Here is an 11155-nt window from a genome sequence, read left to right as displayed (position 1 = left end):
TTACCATCTGAGTCACCAGGGAAGCCTATGAAATTACCCACCCCTATAAAAACTGAGTATTCATTGTAAGGACTGATGCTGAAGCTGAAGCTCCAATACTTTTGCCACTTGATGTAAAACCCTGATGCTGGGGAAGAAGGAAGGCAAAAGGAGAAGGGGGTGGCAGATGGTGAGATGGTTAGACAGCATCACTGATTCAGTGAACATGAATCTGAGCAAACTCCAGGAGACACTGAAGGACAGAGGAACCTGGCAGGGTGCATACAGTCCATAGTGTCACAAAGAGTGAGACACAACTTAGCAGCTGAACAACAGCATAAGCACTGACAACCCCCTACCCTGGGGGCACTCTTGCCTCCCTTGCCTTCCAAGTTGGTCCACACTCTGTCCATGGAGTGTGTTTCTTTCCTGAATAGACCTCTTTCCCTCGAGTATGGCTCACTTTTGAGTTCTTTACTGCATGAAGCCAAGAAACCACACTTGGCGGCTGTCCCAAGGTCTCAGACATTACCTGGGATTTGACTACCCTCTCATGCTCCACTCTTCTTCCAACAATACAAGGGGCAATAGCGTCATATGGTAGACAAGGAGTCAGGCCAACTGAGACCTGAATCCCAGCTCTGTCACTCACAGGGGACTGAGTAAATAACTTGGATTATTTGAGCATTAGCACCTTAGTTCTCTATCTCACTGGAGGGCCAGGTGTGGGATGAACATTAATCACGCATGCTTGCTGAGTGCTTGTGACTTCCCAGGTACAGTGCTGATAACCTTACTGCATCTGCTAAGTTAATGCTCAGATTTATATCATAGGGGTACTCATTATTTTCATTTCCTGGACAAAGAAAACAGAGATCGGAGACTGTGAGCAATTGGTATAGGGTCACTTGGCTTCTCACTGGCAGTGCCAGGCAATCTGAATCCAAAGCCTAAAATGCTACACCCGAATCACCTGGTATGGCATAGGTCTTGTTCAGTTCAGTTCAGTTGCTCAGTCGTGTCCGACTCTTTGTGACCCCATGAGTCACAGCACGCCAGGCCTCCCTGTCTATCACCAACTCCCGGAGTTCACTCAGACTCACGTCCATCAAGTCAGTGATGCCATCCAGCCATGTCATCCTCTGTCTTCCCTTCTCCTCCTGCCCCCAGTCCCTCCCAGCATCAGAGTCTTTTCCAATGAGTCAACTCTTCGCATGGGGTGGCCAAAGTACTGGAGTTTCAGCTTTAGCATCATTCCTTCCAAAGAAATCCCAGGGCTGATTTCCTTCAGAATGGACTGGTTGGATCAGAGGTGGTTAATAATGGTTTTTATCTTGGCTTTAAATGGAAGGTAAATTACCCATTTGCTTGAGACAAATTAAAATGGGCATAGATGATCAATAACTGGCCTTGATCTTATCAATGATTATCCACTCTTTACTTATTCTCATCAGTCTCTTAATCTGATTTCTAGCCCTTGAACCCTGCTCCTTCTAAACTGAAATTTACTTACACTTTGCTAAATCCTCTAGCAAACATTAGATTGAATGACATGTACCCACTTATTTATATGCATGCTGATCACAGTTGGAAAAAACAAGCTTTGATAACTATAATCAATTAAAATAAATAATTAAAGCCCTTATTTTGTTTTTTTTCCCTACCTTTTTTTTTTAAAGGTTTTTATTTTCTGTTGAAGTGCAGGCAGTTTATAATGTGATAGTTTCAGGTAGATAGCAAAGGGACTCAGCCATACATATACATGTCTTCATTCTCCCCGAAATTCCACCCATCTAGACTGTCACATAACATTAAGTTTTCTCTGCTATACAGTAGGTCCTTGCAGTTATCAGTTTTAAATATAGCAATGGATATTTTAATAATTATAGCCAATTTAAATAAATAATTAAAGCTATTTTGTTTGTTTGTTTTTTGTTTGGTTTTCAGATGTGCTACATAGACCTCTTGAATGACTATTCTGTTCACTTTTAAATCATATTGCTTTCTGCTCATGCAGACTCCCATTCTTTCATGGAAGAACTATTTATTGAGTTGCTACTATGTCTTAGAGGCTGTTGTGAGTTCTGGGAGCATAGTAGTGACAAAAGTATTAAAACATCCCTATTGTAATAATAAAGCTGGGCTTCCCAGGTGGCTAGTGGTAAAGAACCCACCTGCCAATGCAGGAGACATAAGAGATGCTGGTTTGATCCCTGGATTGGAAAGATCACCTGAATACGAGGGCATGGAAACCCACTGAAATATTCATGCCTGGATAATCCCATGGACAGAGGAGCCTGGTGGGCTACTGTCCATAGAGTCCCAAAGAGTCAGACACAACTGAAGTAACTTTGCAAGCATGCATATACTCTCATAAAGCTAACATTCTAGAGGAGGGAGCCAGGCAGTAAATAAATGAACGATGCCAGAAGGTTATAAATCTTTGGAAAGAAAGCACATTGTAATGACTATGTATGGATTTGGAGTCAAATTCCTTAATTTCAATCCCAACTCTGTGTCTTGCCAGCTGTGCGAGCTTGGACAAGTTATTAACTTCTCAGTGCCTCCATTTTCTCATCTGTAGAATGGGACTTTCTATCTCTTAGAGGCATCTGAAGCTTATATGAGTTAATGCCTGTAATGATACTAAATATATAAGTGTATGCTATATGTCTATTTTTAATTGGAGTACACTTGTTTAACAGTGTTGGGCTAATTTCTGCTGCACAATGAAGTGAATCAGTTACATGTATATATAGATCCCGTGCCTGTTAAGTCTCACTCCCACTCCATCCTACCTCTCTAAGGCATTACCTAGCACCAGGCTGAACTTCTGTCTATATAACAGCTTCCCACTAGCTATCTATTTTACACATGGCCATGTATTTATGTCAGTGTTACTCTCTCAATTCCTCCCAGCATCTCCTTCCCCCATATGTCCACACGTCTGTTATCTATGTCTGCATCTCTATTTCTGCCCTGCAAATAGCTTCATCTGTACCATTTTTCTAGATTCCATATATATGTGTTAATGTATGATATTTGTTTTTCTCCTTCTGACTTCACTCAGTATGACATACTCTAGGTTCAGCTGCATCACTACAAATGACCCAATTTTGTTCATTTTAATGGCTCAGTAATATTCCATTGCAGATAGGTACCACATCTCTTTTATCCATTCATCTGTTGATGGACATTTAGGTTGCATCCATATCCTGGATGTTGTAAATTGACCAGGGAAGGAAACAGTGAGTTTTTGAGGACATGTCACACAGTTTATAACAAGGAAGTCACTAAGAAGGTATTGTTTAGCAGAGAAGGCACAGTGGGAGAAAAGCTTTCCAAGCAGAACAAACTGGCAGAGCCTAGACACTAGCATGGAAATCTGCTGGGTGTGTTGGAATAACAGCATAGATATGGCATATGAGACCAAAGGAAGTATCAGCAGTGGATGCAAGGGATTTGACCTAAAGAGGAATGAATGAGATGAGGGGATTGGGGTGCAGCAGGTGTGCAATAGGAGAATATGAGGAGCACATGTTAACTCTGAGATGTGTTGGAAGTCTTAATGAAGACATAGAAAAGTAGCTGCAGGAGTTTGAAGTTTGAGAAGCTCATGTTGGAAATATACATTTTGGATCATTGGAGAAGACTGAGCTGTCAAGGGACTGAGAATTCTAAAGATTATGGGGGAAGGTTTCAGAAGTTGGGGAGTAGTAGAAGCAGGAAAGAAAATAAGGGGATGCAGAGCTTTATGGAGATTAGAAGGAAGGAGTGAGAGTGACCTGTAATTTACTTGTAAACAGAAATAGGAGCATAGGGAAACAAGAGATTAATCTTAATGGATGAATCCATCAAGTAGGTGGTAGTGAATATTAGGAGCAGATAGGTTTGTAGGCTAGATTCTCAGATCTCCATGGATGGAGACACAGAGGTACTCTTAGTTTATCAGCACCCAGAACAGTCTTGATCCTGGTGTGCTCATGGTGTGCATATGTGTGTGCTCAGTCATGTCTGACTCTTTACAACCCCGTGGACTGTAGCCCACCAGGATCCTCTGTCCATGGACTTTTCCGGGCAAGAATACTGGAATGGGGGTGGGAGTGGTGGATTTACTCAGTGTTCACGGCTCCCCTCTGATAACTGTGAATGGAACTGAGGAGGTCTGGGAACCTGAATATCTCTTTATCCTCTTTTAATCCTCATCAATGGAGTGTGAATACATTCATGCAAGGCTGCACTGACTCATAGAGCTGGGCACCCATGGACCTACCAGCTGCTAGGCTGAAGTCTGAAAGTTTTCACACTGTGGCTAAATAGACGTCACAGCTGGCTGTGTTGGATTGTGAACCCTTTATGGAGGAGAAGTGCCACTGGCAATCAATCAAGAGCAGAAGTCTGTTGTTCCAGGGATGTGTTTAAAAGGATCCCCTGGGCACTGGCTGTAGGAAAATAAAGACTCCTCTAGAAGTGAAATGCCCCAGGCTTTGAGTTTTCACATATGCCCTGGGGCCTACATTCCTCTGGTCTCCCAAACTCTAGATTCTTGAGACAGGGCAATGCAATTCATTTTGGTGTTTCTGCTTGTTGACTCTTGGCTGATCCCTTTTTTTTTTTTTTTTTTTTTTTAAGTTTTTTTATCTGTTTTTCTTTTTATTTTCTTCAGTTTTGTTGAGAAATAATTGACATACATGACTGTCTAAGTCATACACTGTTATGGTTTGGTTTAAATATATGGTGAAATGGTTATAGAAACAGGTCCAGTTAACATTCATCATCTCATACAGATAAAATAGCAAGAAAAGAAAGAAGACATGAAAATAGAAAAATGTTTTTCTCCTTGTGATGAGAACTCTTAGGATTTGCTCTCTTAAGAACTTTTCTACATACCATACAGGAGTGTTAACTACAATCAACTCTACCCCAATATGGAAAAAAAAAGTTTAAAGTTACAGATTTCTAGTTCTAAGATAAATGTGTGTGCGTGGTCAGTTGTCTCCGACTTTTTGTGAACCCATGGACTGTAGCCCACCAGGCTTCTCTGTCCATGGGATTATCCCAGGAAGAATATTGGAGTGGGTTGCCATTTCCTTGTCCAGGGGGTCTTCCAGACCCAGGGGTTGAACCTACGTCTCCTGCATCTCCTGCCTTGGCAGGCAGATTCTTCACCAGTGAGCCGCCTGGGAAGCCCAAGATAAATAAGTATTGGGGATATACTTATTTATATCTACTTATTTATATCTATATATATTATTTGTACTACAACATACTGATTCCTTCTAAGGGGAGCAAATAGCTGAGTCCAAAGAAGCTGCAGTGTCCTGTGTTTGCTAACTGTTGATGCTAATTTGGCTCTGCTGCAAAAGTGTCAGCTTTTCCTGATGCTCTGCAGGATAGAAATCCATAGGTGGATGGACAGGTAGATGACAAGTGGAAATGTCAGGTAGGCACTACTGGCGAGCTGTAAGTGGGAGGGAAGCTGACAGAAGTGAAGAAAGAAAAGTGACAGAGAATGAGTTCCCCAAGGGACAATTAACACACTGTGAAAACATACCCTAATGAAACAACAACTCTAAGTTCCAAAGACAATTCTCAATTAAGCCCTCAGATGGTTTGCTGCTAAGAGCTTATGAATTGGTTTATTCCCTATTGCTCTCTGCAAAGGACCTTCAAACACCCACAACTCCATCTGTTTCATTAATAAATTAACTTAAATCCATAAAATTAACAAAGAAACAGAGCAACTGGTCTGTGATAAGTGACCAGAATTCATTTCTGGAGTAGTCTTTATAGGAGACTCTACAGGGGTAAAAGCTGAAGAATAAAGATATTTCAAGGATACAATTTGTTTTGGGTTTCTGTTTGTTTGTTTGTTTGTTTGTTTTTCCCCCAGTACATAAGATAGGAGTAAAAGACCAGGATTATAAGAAAAATAAGTTGGTTACATTGGCTTTCTTTGTCATACACAAAAGTAACTACTTGAACTACCCAACAGGATGCTGGCCCAAAGGCAGCTTGGTACTTGGAGATACAGTTTCACATAAAAAGTCTTACAAAATAACACCTGGACAATTTCTCATCTTTCTAAAGTTACAACTGAGTACAGGTTAAGACTGAACAGCATTTTCCATATTGTTGTCTGGACCTTGAGAGCAAGGGGGTTTGGGTAAGCATCAAAGTCAAGAGTAATGGGCATTGTTGGGGGTCCTCTGTCCTCTGTCTTCACAGGGGAGGAATTTTGTCTTGCTCACCAACAGGGAGGAACGATTGGTTGACTTCTGTTGGCCCAGCCAAGTGGGATAAAATGAAAAAGGAGAACTGATTGTAGCCTTTGGCCAGATGGAGCTCTTTGGTGTCCTTGGGAAGAGAAGGTTTTATGGCGTGGTAGGGACTGAAGTCAGATGAGGAGGCATTGAAAAGAGTGGGAAAGGAAGAGTTGGAGACAGCCTGTATAAACAACCTAGAGAAGCCTGGCTACTAAAAGAGAAGAGAAATGAAGCAAAGGTTTGGATGGGGAAGAACAAGGGTCCTTGGATGAGGCCAGCTAACAATGAAATGCGGGAGGTTGATGGGAGTTATCCAGATGAGAGGAGAAAGTGATGATGTCGGGGAGAAGGGGAAACATTGGCAGAGGAAATGTTTGAGAAGTTAAGAGTAGGGACATTTAATGCTAAAAGGAGGAAAGAAGAAATCTAGAGTGTGGTGGAACTTAGCCATCCCAGTTACCTACCACCCAAGACAGAGCAGAGCTGTCTGTTTACATAAGCAGAGAGTGTTGATGCGAGCTTGATGCATACTTAACTCTGAGCATTTCCCATATGTGCAAACTTTTCATTTATTCCCCAAATTTTGATTTTTTTGAAAATGAGAGAGGAGGGTGCAAAAATTACACCCTGGTGATAAACAGGTTTTTATAAACTTATCATTTCTTAGGGGAAAAAATGTTTCTTCTTCCATTTTCTCAGAAAGCATCAACAGAATAGGGCAGGGAGAATATTATCTCTAAAAGCTTATGCATCATCCTCTTAAAATGTTAATGTCCATTTCCAGCTGAACAAATAAACCTCTACTACTTGGATGCAACTAGTTCTAATGAATGTGAATGCCAGGCTCGAAAATAAAGAACCCACTTTTGGTTTCAGAAAGCATCTTTCACACGGAAAAAAAAAATCATTATTTAAAAAATTGCTCCATTAATGTACCACGAACAAAGGACAGTGAGCTTGAAAAGACTAAACAGTTTTTATTTTTCGATGGGATTTTATTTTCAATGGGATTATAAACAAGATCCTCGTGAAACTCTTCAAACACACAGAACACCAAGATGGAGTATTGGGCTGCTTTTACCCACTTACCAGGGCCACGTTTGTTTTGCTTCCTTAAGTATAGCTGCAAGTTGTTTTGTTGTTGTTGTTGTTGAGTTAGGAGGAAAATGGAAGGAGCATGTGAATTCTATTCCTTCTACAGTAAGTCCCCTACATATGAGTGAGTTCCGTTTAGAGAGAGCATTCATGAGTCCAATTTGATAAGCCCGACAAAGCTAGCCTAGGTACCCAACTAATGCAATCAGCCATATAGTACTGTACTATAACAGGTCTATAATACTTTTCACACAAATAATACATTAAAAAACAAACAAAAATTAAAACATTTTTAATCCTACTATACAGTACCTTGAAAAGTACAGTAGTAAGTACACTATGGCATATAAAGGCTGGCATCGAGTGAACATGCAACAAGAGTTACCAACTAGAGCTGGGAGAGGAGGTGATAGAGGATGGTAGAGCTGAAGGGTTGTCAGCAGTAGGAGACAGAGGGCAAGCTACCATTGCATGCACACTTGACACTCTTGGAACACGTGTGTGAATCTTTGAAATTTCACAACTCGAAGGTTTGTATGTAGGGGACTTACTATATTGTTTATAATACAAGCAACTAGGAGAATTAAGCTAAGAGAGACTTGTTCTTTATCTGGGACAGCAGAAGGGAAACCCACCTGAGCACCCTAATGTTAGAAGATGACTTGAGGGACCTTGCTGGTGGTCTAGTCGCTAAGACTTCCATGCTCCCAGTGCAGGAGGTCTGGGTTCTATCCCTGGTCAGGGAACTAGATCCTACATGCTGCAACAAAGACTTCTCATGCCATAATTAAAGATGCCCAGTGTTGCAACTAAGACCAGGCACAGCCAAATAAATATTAAAAAAAAATAACTTTGAAGATGTTTCAAATATTAAACTGGCAATGGAGGTGAGTTTGCTTCTCTTTTCTGGGCCATTCTATTTCCTGATTTTTATTGAAGTAGGCATAGCATGGCAATCCACTGCAGTAGCCTTTCCTGGAGAATCCCATAGACAGAGGAGCCTGGCAGGCTATAGTCCTTGGGGTCGCAAAGAGTCAGACACAGCTGAAGCAATTTAGCAGCAGCAGCAGGCATAGCAAATGTAAGGTTTTTGCTGAAGCTATTTTTTATTTTTAGAGAATATATGTAGTCATACATACAAATACCTACATGGGTACGTATTCACATAAATAACATTGAGGGAGATATCTTTCTGAAAAGACTTGTGGCCTAATTTTTAGACCTGTGGTTTAGAGATGATTGAGAAGAAATTTTTCCATTATTATGGTGAAGCCAGGCCAGCTTGCATCCAGGTACTCAGTCATACTGTTAGGTGTACTGATAGCTAAGAGGGACTACAACAGTGTTCATCTGCTGCTGCTGCTGCTGCTAAGTCGCTTCAGTCATGTCTGACTCTTGTGACCCCACAGATGGCAGCCCACCAGGCTCTCCCGTCCCTGGGATTCTCCAGGCAAGAACACTGGAGTGGGTTGCCATTTCCTTCTCCAGTGTGTGAAAGTGGGAAGTGAAAGTGAAGTCGCTCAGTCATGTCTGACTCTTCGAGACCCCATGGACTGCAGCCCACCAGGCTCCTCCGTCCATGGGATTTTCCAGGCAAGAGTACTGGAGTGAGGTGCCATTGCCTTCTCTGGTTCATCTTCTAAGCCGAGGAAACATATGCTCTTTGCCCTTGGGATGAAAAACTAGTTCTTAGGATGAAATGATACCCTCCCTGCAAATCACACTTGGGTGTGCATAAGGGAACATAGACGTATCTGAATATGAATCAGTTTTACCAATGTGCGTGTGTGCGCGCACACACACACACACACACACACACAGCTTTCTCTCTTATTCTTTTTATTTTATTCACTCCATTTTGCTTCATGCCCCTTACTTAGTAAGCTCCCATGGCAAATAAAAGGAAATATTGGTCATCTTCCAGTATTTCATTAGGTTTAGGAAATGCATTTCCAAGATATATGAATACAGATGTGCAATTCACCAAAGACTCCAAAAGTCACAAAGCTGGCACAGATACATTCTAACTGAGAATGGCACAGTTCGTTGTGTTCCTCATGCCAGTTATTTATGCATGAGCCAAGAAAGATAAGCTTTCCAGTTATGTCCACATTGTGTTAACACAATGAATAAAGAATCTGTCCAATCTAACAAATTGTTAATTCAATTACAAAATAAAACGAAATTGCAAAAATTAGTTGTCCTAACATAGTCTTTAAAGACTTATTTAAAAAAAAAACTTTTAAAATAGATTAATTTATATCTATTAGAAAGGCTGTTTTCAAGAAGAAAGATATAACAAGTGTTGGTGAGAATGTGGGAAAAGAGAACACTTGTGCATTGTTGTCCAGATGGTGCTAGTGGTAAAGAACCTGCCTGCCAAGGCAAGAGACATGAGATGTGGGTTTGATCCTTGGGTTGGGAAGATCCCCTGGAGAAGGGCATGGCAACTCCCTGCAGTGTTCTTGCCTGGACAATACTGTGGACAGGGAAGCCTGGCAGGCTACTGTCCATACAGTTGCAAAGAGGCAGGCACAACTGAAGTGACTTAGCACATTCACGGTTGATGGGAATGTAAATTGGTACCATTAGGGAAAACAGTTTGGAGACTCCTCAATATATTAAAAGATCTACCATATGATCCCTGGTAACTCAGACGGTAAAGCATCTGCCTACAATGCGGGAGACCTAGCTTTGATCCCTGTGTCAGGAAGATCCCCTGGAGAAGGAAATGGCAACCCACTCCAGTATTCTTGCCTGGCAAATCCCATGGACTGAGGAGCCTGGTAGGCTACAGTCCATGGGGGTCTCAAAGAATTGGACATGACTTCACTTTCACTTTCACCATATGATCCACCAACCCCACTTCTTGGTTTATATCCAAAGGAATGAAACAGTATATCAAAAAGCTGTCTGCTCTTCAATGTTTATTGCATCTTTATTTATGACAGCCAAGATATGGAAACAACACAAGTGCCTGTCAAGGAATGAATGGATAAAGAAAATTTGGTGTATGTATAAAATGTGGAATATTATTCAGCCCAGATAAAGAAGGGAGTTTTGTCACTTGCTGCAACATCGATGAATCTTGAGGGCATTATGTTAAGTGAAATAAGTCAGGCAGAGAAAGACAAATACTGTATGATATAACTTATATGTGAGATTTAAAAAAGCTGAGCTCAGAGAAACAGAGTAGAATGGTGGTTACCAGGGACTGGGGAGATGTAGGTTAAAGGGTGTAAATCTGAAGAAGATCGTAAGTTTGGAGTGTCTAATGCCCAGCATAGTGATAATAGTCAATAATCATGTATTATATAATTCAGGGTTGCTATTGTCACCCTGCTTATTTAACTTATGTACAGAGTACATCATGAGAAATGCTGGGCTGGAAGAAGCACAAGCTGGAATCAAGATTGCCGGGAGAAATATCAATAACCTCAGATATGCAGATGACACCACCCTTATGGCAGAAAGTGAAGAGAAACTCAAAAGCCTCTTGATGAAAGTGAAAGTGGAGAGTGAAGAAGTTGGCTTAAAGCTCAACATTCAGAAAACGAAGATCATGGCATCTGGTCCCATCACTTCACGGGAAATAGATGGGGAAACAGTGGAAACAGTGGCTGACTTTATTTTTTGGGACTCCAAAGTCACTGCAGATGGTGACTGCAGCCATGAAATTAAAAGATGCTTACTCCTTGGAAGGAAAGTTATGACCAACCTAGATAGCATATTCAAAAGCAGAGACATTACTTTGCCAACAAAGGTCCGTCTAGTCAGGGCTATGGTTTTTCCTGTGGTCATGTATGGATGTGAGA

This window comes from Bubalus kerabau, chromosome 19, assembly GCF_029407905.1.
Source record: "Bubalus kerabau isolate K-KA32 ecotype Philippines breed swamp buffalo chromosome 19, PCC_UOA_SB_1v2, whole genome shotgun sequence".
Lineage (NCBI taxonomy): Eukaryota > Metazoa > Chordata > Mammalia > Artiodactyla > Bovidae > Bubalus > Bubalus kerabau.
Note: the sequence above shows the minus strand (reverse complement) of the source record.